Source organism: Cupressus sempervirens, chromosome 9 (assembly GCF_028749045.1).
Source record: "Cupressus sempervirens isolate cs-2001-9-10 chromosome 9, ASM2874904v1, whole genome shotgun sequence".
Classification (NCBI taxonomy): domain Eukaryota; kingdom Viridiplantae; phylum Streptophyta; class Pinopsida; order Cupressales; family Cupressaceae; genus Cupressus; species Cupressus sempervirens.
In genome coordinates, this window is record NC_143126.1 from 178,702,505 (window position 1) to 178,713,503 (window position 10,999).

Here is a 10,999-nt window from a genome sequence, read left to right on the forward strand (position 1 = left end):
AGAACAACACCTAAATATGATTATATAACCATGACATTATACTAGAAAGGCATAATGCAAGAAGCCTTAGAAAGGAAGAAAAATGAAGAATACTAGAAAGGAGTATAAATAGAGGCAAGAAGTACAAGACATTACAGACATCTTTTTAGATTCTTTTAGCTTGCAAACACCTAATGAATCAAAGCCAATATTAGAACAATTATTAGAAATTGTGGAACATGCAAATAATGAAGACTAGGAAACTAATATCAAACTTATGGAATGATCTAGAAGGAAATTTCAAGGGAAAGTTAATGAAAAGATAGCTGGTGATATAGCACTATCACAAGTCGAGTTAGCTACTAAAATTGAGAAAGTTTAGAAGATACTTGAGAACATATTCTCATTGTACACCAAATTGTGTGATCCCACACTCTTCACACAAGAAGCAAGCCATAAAATTCTGAGTCTAGAGAACAATTTGAAACTCTTAGGTATGAAATTACCTAAGAACCTAGTTCAAAGTGAGAAGCATTTCCATTCATTTTTTCAAACACAAAGTCAACTAGCTGTGTTGACAACAAAAGAAGCTAATATAAGAGCCAAGTTGATTGACATCTAAGCCCCCCCTTACCCTTCATATGGAGATAATCCACAAGGAACTAGGATATGTAGAGAGTTTGATGAAGAAAGATCCAAATCTTTCAACATTAGATGTACTAGTTCACCTTGCAGCAAAGATATCCATCCAAATAAAGTGATTAGATGTCACATTAGACAACTAGGATGCTGCTCTAAAGATTATAATGGAAGTCAATTTTTTTTTTTTTTGGAAAAATACACAATCAGTGTATAGACCCTTTGATATAAGTGCCACAAAAGGGGTAGATAATTGAATATGCAAAAAAAGATAAACAAGAAAGGTGATGATATTAAGCAAAGGGGGAGAATAAAGATAAATAAAAGGGGAAGTACACAAAAAGGGGAGCAAATAGAAAACAACAAAATAATAGAAATAGAGCCTATTGGATAAAGAGAATCAATGTATTATGAAGCCAAAGAGTATCAACAAGAGATAAATTTACTCAAAATGGTGGATAGATTTTGGATACAAAATAGGAGAATTATATTAACTCAAGAGGAGTTACAATTTTTTTTATGCTTATAGTCTATTACAAAATTTTGAAATTTTTTGAAGTTTTTTATATATGCCAAGCTATGAATGTATTACACTCAAGAAAATTAGAAATTTTATGTACAGTTAAGTGTTTTTGACACTCATGTCAAAGGGAAAGATTGTTGATCTTAGATTGTTTTTGACAATTGAGTGTTAACAGACTTAATTCATTTACTAAGTTCATGCCAAACTAGTAATATATGCTAAGTATAATATGTATAGATGTCAAGTTGCAATGAGTGTTGAGTCACACATTTGCTAAGTCACTCAAGTGCCAAGTAAATAGACCATGCCAAGTGATTGAAGTGCCAAGTAAATAGTTGATGCCAAGCAATTTATGTGCCAAGCTAGAGAAAAAATTACAGTATGTACTGAGCATTAGTAACATCAAGTGTCGAGTAACATAGATTGGACCTAGTTGTTTTTTATCGCATAAACAACTATGTAAACCATTTTAATTCTAACTTATGGGTAGATCTCAAAGTTTTAAGCTAAGGACGAATCTATATATTTCCCATGTACTCAACATGCAAACAATTAGAAAATAGGAGTTAAGTAGCAAAATGGATGAATCTCAGTCATATATTCATACCTAACCCTAAGACACCAAAGTCTTTATATGGAAGAAAAAGACCCAAAAGTTATATATAGAATGTGAGCAAAGAAAAAATAGAGGGAAAGGGGAGAACAGGTCAGAGACCATTCAAGGTGACTTAGTAGAGTGAAAGACTTATAGAATCAGTTTGTAGAACAAAGGATCGAAGAAACAACATTTTTATATCAGATCAAGAGGATCAAGAAGGACAAATTTGAGATCTAAAATCAACAAGATAAAGTTGTAAGTTATCAAATCAAAAATTCTATTGTTACTTTCTAATGACTATATTAGCAAGGTGAAATCCTTTGAACTAAGGATGACTTAGCAATCATTGGAAAATCCTTTAACATGGTGACATTTGAAGTAAATTTTCTAAAGTCCTCTAACCAGAAACACTCTTAATAGGGTGTTAAAATCCTCTAACAAGGTAGGTCCTAATAGTCCTTGTAAGCATTTAACAGGGCAGGCCATTCATAAGGAAAATCATGTTTCATGGTCAACACTTTGTAACCTTAATAGGTGACACTTTATTGTTGTAGTAGTGAAGAATTGTGGGTGTCATCCCCACCCAGGTTTTACCTTCTCATCTAGAGGGTTTATGGGTAATCATATCAGGTGTCAAGTGTGTGTATGCTTATATATTCTCATGCATTTGCTTTACATTTCATTTACATTTATTGCATGCATCTAATGAATAGTAAAATGGTTTTAAGTGCCAAAGTTTGAACTTTTGATTCACCCCCCCACCTCCTTCTCAGAAGTATATGTTTCCCATTTTTAATTCCAACACAATCAAAGCATCCATAGGAGACATTCATGACAAAATAGTTGTAAGCAATGTACTCAGAACCCTTCTTCCTATCTATGCAATTAGAGTGTCTACCATTCAAGAGATGAAATGTGATCTAAAAAAAATCTTTGGATGCTCTAGTTGGAAGATTGCCATCTTTTGGGTTGGACAACTATGATAACTATGTCCCTAGATCCAAAGGTATTGAGTTTGGATTTGAAGCCAATCTTTCACTCAAGAAAAGGGGTAAGTAATCAAAGGCCAGTCAACCTAAAAGTGATGAAGAAGAAGAAAGTTTAGACAATGATCTCGAAGTTGTTGAAGCCCTACTTGTAAGGAAATATTACATAGGTAGAGGAAAGTACAAAGGTAAGATACCTCTAATTTGTTAGTGTTGTGAAGAAGTTGTTGCTACAAGGTACCCAAATAGACAAGACAAGGATGAAAAGGAAATAAATAAGTACAAAGGAAAGAAGGAATTAAAAAACTATAAGGAATATAAGGAAAAAGGTGAGAAATCTTGTTTTATTGCTAAATATTTTGATAAAGTGAAGATGAAATGGTATATATTGTTGTAAAAGATGAATCCGATGATGAAGGAGATAAAATGGTACTTATCTCTCATGTTAGTAAAAATGACACATGGATTATTGATAGTGGTTGCTCACATCATATGACTGGAGACAAAATAAATTTTGAGCACATGAAACATTATAATGGTGGTAGTGTGAGATTTGGGAGAAATGAACATTGTTGCATCAAGGTAAAAGGATGTATCTCATTAACCACGAACTTATATGTGACAATGCTTATTGGGTTTAAGGACTAAAGTAGAATCTACTAAGTGTGTAACACTTGAATAAATTGGATTGAAGCTAGAATTTATGAATGGGAAGGAAAAACTATTGGATGGAAAAGGAAATCTAGTTATTTTATTGTCAAAGAGGCTATGAAACCCCAAATTCGAGAAGAAAATAAGGGTCAGCTCTAGACGGAGGATCTTATTGATCTGGCTATGGTGGCCATTATGGATAATGCAAGGGAAACTGGCATGAATTTTCTTAATAATGCTAAAAATAGTATTATTGACAATTTCAAGTCAATAAAATGGCTCTACAATGAACTGGAGGAGTTCTAAGATAGAATGGGTCAGTTGGAGAACAAAAGGAAGAATTCAGATTATGGTAATTTAGTTTGGCTGAAAAGAGAATCCAAAATTTGGAAAATTACAATCATAATTTGAAAAACTAGATGATTTCTATCCTAACTTTTATAAATGATAATATCTCTTCCCTTGCCAGAATGCTGAAAGCCAGAGGTTTGTTGTATGAAAATGAGGAAAAGGATAGAGCTAGAGACAAAATGGAAGAGGACGTGATGACAAACATTACCTCTAGTAGCTTTGATTGGGTTGGTTAGAAGAAGTAGGAGTAAATGGCTGAGGAGATACACAAAGCCTATGAAGTGGCAAAAATGATGTAGGAGCTTGAGAGAAAGATAGAGGAACAACTTAGGTTTTTCTTTTCATGTCTTTTGGGCTATTAGTCTATTGTAGTTTTTGGTTAGTTGGCTTTTTGTCTATCTGTTGTACTAGCCTTTTGGTTGGCTAGGCTTTAATTACTTATTATCATCCTTTTGAAATGTTTTAACTTTTGGGTCTTAGGATCCCTGTAAAACCTATTTATCTTATCAGAAACAAACAAACAAAAGATAATCTATTCTATTGGATCTAAGTGAAAGTTAATGTTTTATTGCTGACGTAGAAGAAAGCTAGTTATGGCACAAAAAATTATGTCATGTGTAACCTAGTTAAGATAAGAAAACACAAAAGAGTAAGATGTATTCCTAAATTGAGGAAAGCTGATATGGATCTATGCAAAAATTCTCAAATTGGTAAGATAGAAAATAATAGTTTAAAAAGAAAGAACTATCACTCTAAAGAAATCTTAGAGCTTGTTCATGTAGAATTATGTGGACCTATTGGAATGAAAATTTATAGTGGAGATAAGTTTTCATTATTTTTGTTGATGACTATAGTGTATCTAAAAGAAAAATCTGAAGTTTTTCAAAAATTCAAGTGGTATCTAGCAAGAGTAGAAAAATAAATTGAAAAGAAGCTAAAACTTTTGAGATCACATAGAGGTGGTGAATTTATTTCCAATGAGTTCAATGAGTTCAATGAATTTTGCATTGGAAAAGGAATTAAGAGATAAGTATCAACCTTTGGTACTCCTTAGCATAATGGTATAGCTGAAAGAAGGAACAAATCCATCATGGGTTATGTAAGAACATTGATGATAGAAAATAATGTTGCAATCAAATACTATACAGAAGCAATCAATACACTAGTACATACCTTGAATAGAGTACAATTGAAGAAAGACTCAAATTAAAATCCTTATGAACTATGGTATGGCTACAAACCTAATGTAAGTTACTTGAAAGTATTTGGCATAAAATGTTATAGCTTGATATAATCTAGGAAAGGTAATTTTGCTATCAAAGGTGATGGAGGCATATTCCTAGGATACTCGTATGGAAGTAAAGTGTAAATTTTTTTGAATTTGTCTACTCATAAAATCATAGAAAGTGCACATGTGAGAAATGATGAGTTTTCATAAAAAAGTGAAGAAAAAAGCAACAAAGAGCTTGAGGATTACAGAAGATTTGTTTACTATGAACTTGATACCCTACAAAATCTATTTGGAAGAAAGGATACCTCACCTCTTGAGTCCCAAAAATCTCCAAAAACTACCAAGTTTCCATTAGTGCAATTCGAGTCACAATCTAAAGGACTCAAGTCATAGTTAGAAGCTATCGAGTTGTTAGTAGAGAAAATTGAGTCTGATGGACTTGAGTCACAAATAGTGGGATCTATGATTATCATAGAAGATCTTGAAGAGAACAATGAAACAAACTCTGAATCCAAATTAATTTTGCTAGAAAGATATGTTAGAAGGCATCATGCACCTAACCAGATCATTGGAGACAAATAAGATGGAACAATGACAAGAAACAAATTTAAAGGTACATGTTTACTTGCTAAATTTGAACATAGAAATATTAAAGATGCTTTGGATAGTGAAAGTTTGATTTAAGAAATGAATGAAGAAATAGAACAGATAGAGAAGAACAAAAATTGGACTCTTGTTCATATACAAAAGGATAAAAATGTAATTGACACAAAGTGGGTATTCAAAAATAAGCTAAATGCAGATGGAGAAGTTTCTAGAAAATAAGCAAGGTTAGTATGTAAAGGTTATCCTCAAAAAGAAGGTATTGATTACGGTGAAAGTTTTGCTCCTATTGCAAGATTAGAAGGTGTTAGAAATTTACTAGCATATTTAGTACATAGAGGATTTAAATTTTATCAAATGGATGTAAAATCTACATTTTTGAATATAATTTTTGATGAGGAAGTCTACATAGAACAACCTAATGGTTCTATATATCCTAGCAAAAAAAATATGGTTTGCAAATTACACAAAGCTCTATATGGTCTCAAGCAAGCTCCTAATGCTTTTTATGGAATAATTCATAACTACTTGATATAGATTGGGTTTTGAAGACCAAATGATAATACTAATCTATATATCAAAGAATGACCAAATAAGAAGATTGTGTTGGGAAAAATATTTGTGGATAACACTTTATTCATAGGAAATAATGACTTTTGCAATGTATTCTTAGAAGAAATGAGAAAAGAATTTAAGATGTATATGTTTGGAGAAATAAAATTCTTTGTTGGATTGTGATCAAAGCCAATTATAACCTATTTAATGCCATATCTTAATCCATTTTATGCACTTACTTATTCACTTCCTTATTCCATTTCCATTATATTCCATCTCATTCTATTGTTTTACATTGCATATGGATTAATATTTATAAGTAGTATTTACTATTTCTATGGGATTAAATTTTGGAGAATTCATTATTGATTGCTTATACTAATCTTTATTATCATAATGTGTTCATGTGTGATGGGTATGTGCAAGATCATGGTGTGACAAAAAGTGGCGATCTAAAAAATCTGTAGCTCTGAAATATCTCAAACCATTTCAAAATATATTCCAACTTTTTTCCCACCCACCCTGATACTAAATAAAAATAATTAATATCTTTATAAGGTGTACTATATCTTTTGATACCAAACCTATATGGTCAAATTTAAAAAATCCTAAAAATGTTCTTTTGACCTATTTTTATGTGATTTTTACTTCAAACATGTAGTTGACGACTTTTCTTTCACCAAAATTTGATGTAATGAAAAGGGTTTCTTTAGAATGTTCTTATCTTTTGATAAATTTAGGGTTTGTAAAATTATGAGTTTAGTAAGTAATTATTACTTATTTTCTAATGGAGTTATGTATTAAGTGTTGACTAACATAGTACTTGAAAAACAACTATAACTTTCAAATGGTACAACATTTTTTTAATCCAAAAGATGCATCAAATTCTATGTTTCTTCTACTATAAGGAAAGAAAATGAAAAATTGAATTTTGCAAAGTTTTGAATTAGTTAAGGTGGTTAGACATGAGATTTTTTTATTCCAAAAATACTAAAGTCAAAAATTAATTATTTATTATTTATTTAGAATAAAAATACCCAAAAATATGTGTCACATCTAGGTATGAGTCTACTACTTATATCTAGAATATTATTAAAAAATATTATCATTTGATTTTGATTAAAGTGGTTAGACATGCGTCTACTTCTTATTTTTGTTCTGAAATTTTTGTGATATTGCATTAAAATTCAAAATTTTGACCAATAAATTTTTACTTTTTTTGAGATAAGTCCTAGTAGTTCAGAAACTAGATTCAATTTGCTACAGATTCTTTTCTGTCAACTTTCTGATATAAATTTAATAACAAGTAGAAAATTACACGTCAAGTTGACATGACCCTAATTTTTTGATTTTTTATTGCCACTTAAGAGCATAGTTTGGTTGACCATGATCCTACACATACCCTGAGTAGATATTCCTAACACATACAAATCTTCCTATTCCCTCATTGATAAGATATTCCTGTCACATCTGAGACATCAATTATTGTGGATAATATTGGCTAACAAATTATTCATGTTATTATTTAAAATCACTATTGTGGCTTTCACGATAGCTTTACCTCTTCCAAATGAATAGTGTTGGAATGCATATTTATTAACTTGAAAGAGTATTGTCTTCTCCATCATGGATTTCATACATTGAGAGAACATCCATGGTGAATTACATGCTAGCAAATGGAAACAAACATGGCCAATCATGAACCTATTTTTTTGCCATGAATAGTATATAATGGATGTATAGAAACAAAATAAATATATTATAAGATATTCTTAAATATTACATGGACAACAAGTAAACTCTAGTCAAAGATCATTTTCTAGTGTTGTAAATAACAGAGCTAATTAGTATAGGAAAATGAAATAAGTTTCCTAGTCTTATGTGGCAATAAATTTGATTCCTCCAAAACTATTTCAAAACCATATTGGATATTGGAGGAACGTTGAAAATGATTTTTCCATTCTTGGAATCAAACTAAATTTCTATTGTATTGTTAACGTTGGCCATTACTTGAGTGGTGAAGTTTATTAAAATGACTGTATAAAAGGTCATAGCTATAGTAATGCAATATATAACATTGGAATACATAGATTTCTATAAAAAAGGAACTATTATATGCAGGTCTAAATGACATCATTATAGTGAAATAAATTAATATATCAGTTTGCACATGCTTGCAACAGTATAAACACAAGATTTTTTTTATCCACCATGCAAGCCAAGAGTAAGGGCATGCTCCATGGTGAAACACGGTGATGTATTTCATTAGTGTGTTATTCTATTTTGTATGAATTCATATTTCTTGCTTAGATTATCATCACAACATTTTTTTTTTTTGTATCAATTAGTGAGTTTTAGATCAATAATTCAGTAATTAGAATATAATATATAAATTATTTTGTTACTATTTTATCTATATATTATTGTCATTATTATTTTTATTTTAGGAAGAAAATTTTGTTTCTGATCTTTGTAGCATCAAGAAGTGACAGTTCCTATCACTGCAATCATTTTGATTTCCTGTAGATTTAGTTTTGAGTGTTTTAGCTACATTCATAAAGCCTCATCTCACAACTATCATCCCTTGACAACATATTGCTCGAATTCCTTTCACAAGCTTACACTCTCAGATTGACATCTATAGACCAACCAAATTCTATCATAAATTATTAATTCTTTCATAATATATTCCCCATTTTTGGCCTATTAGATTGTAAATCCATGAGAAGAAAGATGGTATCTATATTACTCAATCTAAATATAACAAGGAGATACTAAATAAATTTGGAATGGAAGACTCAAGACTAGTTGGAATCCCTATGTCTACTAGACATAAGATTTCTAAAGATGATGATTCCAAAGAGGTAGATTAGACCACATATAGATCAATGATTGGAAAATTATAGTATGTAGTACATACAAGGCCTGATATTGCATTAGCATTTGGTATGGTGGTAAGATTTTTAATAAATCCCAAAGAAAATCACATGGTGGAAATTAAAAGAATCATAAGATATCTGAAACGTACTAAAGACTATGATTTATGGTACAAAATAGGAGGCAATTTGGACTTAAAAGTATTCAAAAATGATGATTGGAAAAAAAGTTTTGATGAGAGAAAGAACACTAGCGGTGGAGCATTCTTTCTTGATAAAAGACAAGTGTTTTGGAAAATCAGCAAATAGAATTGTATTTCTCATTCCACAGCAGAGGCAGAATAATTAGTAGCAACAGTTAATTGTTCAAATATTGTATGGTTCAAACAAATTTTGACAAGTATGAAGATACAAATCAAGGATCTAGTGGTTATATACTGTGATAACACCAGTGTAATTAATATATCAAAGAATCTAGTGATGTATAACCATAAAAAACACATTACTATAAAATATCATTTTTTGAGAGAACTAGTACAAGATAAAGAATTTAGATTGGAATATTTAAATACCAAAGAAAAAATTACAAACATATTCACCAAGCCATTACCTAAGGATGCATTTATATATGTAAGAGGTAAGCTATGGTTCATTCCCCTCTCTAAATCTCACTAAATGAAGTTTAGTGATGCATCAACCAAAGCATGTTAAAGATCAATCAGTTGGTGTAGTATTGAAAGAGGGCATATTGCAAATGAATAGGTACATAAGGTACATTTATATTAACTAAATATTTTATTTGGCATGAGATATCAAAGAGGGAGAATAAACTTTATATCATATCACATAGAAATTATATAAAGAGGTGTCGATAAGGGAGAATGAACTGGGTCTGATATCAAAGACAAAGTCTGCTATCAAAAGAAGATGTTGAAGAAAGAAGTTTTCTGATAGAGGGTGTTCTCATGGATGATAATTAGGATGAAAATAAGGATGTGTTCCTTACTTTATTTTTTCTCTAAAATTTCATTGCACTATGACATGTTGTGTTGCCATCAATGCCAAAGAGGGAGATTTATTAATACAATTGATTAATTATGTATTTTCTTTGATATTACAATAAATGTCATATTTTTTCTAGTCAATGTATGCCAAGATCATTCGGGTATTGAAGATAGTTTTCTATGTCTCCCAAGAAATCTAGAGCTTTCCTTGTTTAAAAGACAATGTCTACTGAGTTTACTTGGGTGTCAAAGGAAAGTTTTCAAAAGTTGAGTGTTAATTGAGCTCACTTAGTTAATGAAGTAAATGTTGGATTGAACTAGTGTTAGCTAAGATCACTTGATTACCAAAGGAACTTTGTGAATATGCAACATTGAATCAAGAATTAGGTCATCTCATTATTACTCTCTAACCATTGTAGAAGTGATCTAAATCTCTTAATAGAGTTGTCTTAACAATTATTTGTAAATCCTCTAACAAGGTGGCATTTCTATTGAATTGTCTAAAGACCTCTAAAAAGATCATTACTAATAGAATGATTAAATCCTCTAATAGGGTCACACCTAATAGTGTGTTTTGTAAAATTTAATAGGATTGGCTCCTAATAGTGCTCACTTTAGAAGAGTAAAAATTAATAACTAGTTGCAATTGGTGGTTTTCCAAAATTGGGTTTCCATCTTAAATCTTGGCGTCAATTATGTTCATGCTTTTTCTTTTATGTGTTTTCAACTAAGTTAAAGTAATATTAATCATAGATAATATCTTAAATATTTTCATTTTATGCATTTACCAATCTATTTCAGTATTTATCAAGTTACAACATTTTTTTGTGTTTACCAAGAATCAACAGAGTTAAGTTTTGATAGAGTTTTTTTTATTGATATCTAAGGGATCTGGGATATACTTTAGTGGTAATTGATTCACCCATCCCCTCTTAGTTACTCCTCTTTTATTTACAACATCTAATTCCCTCTTCAATCTCTTAAAAGTTTCATTTGCAACCTT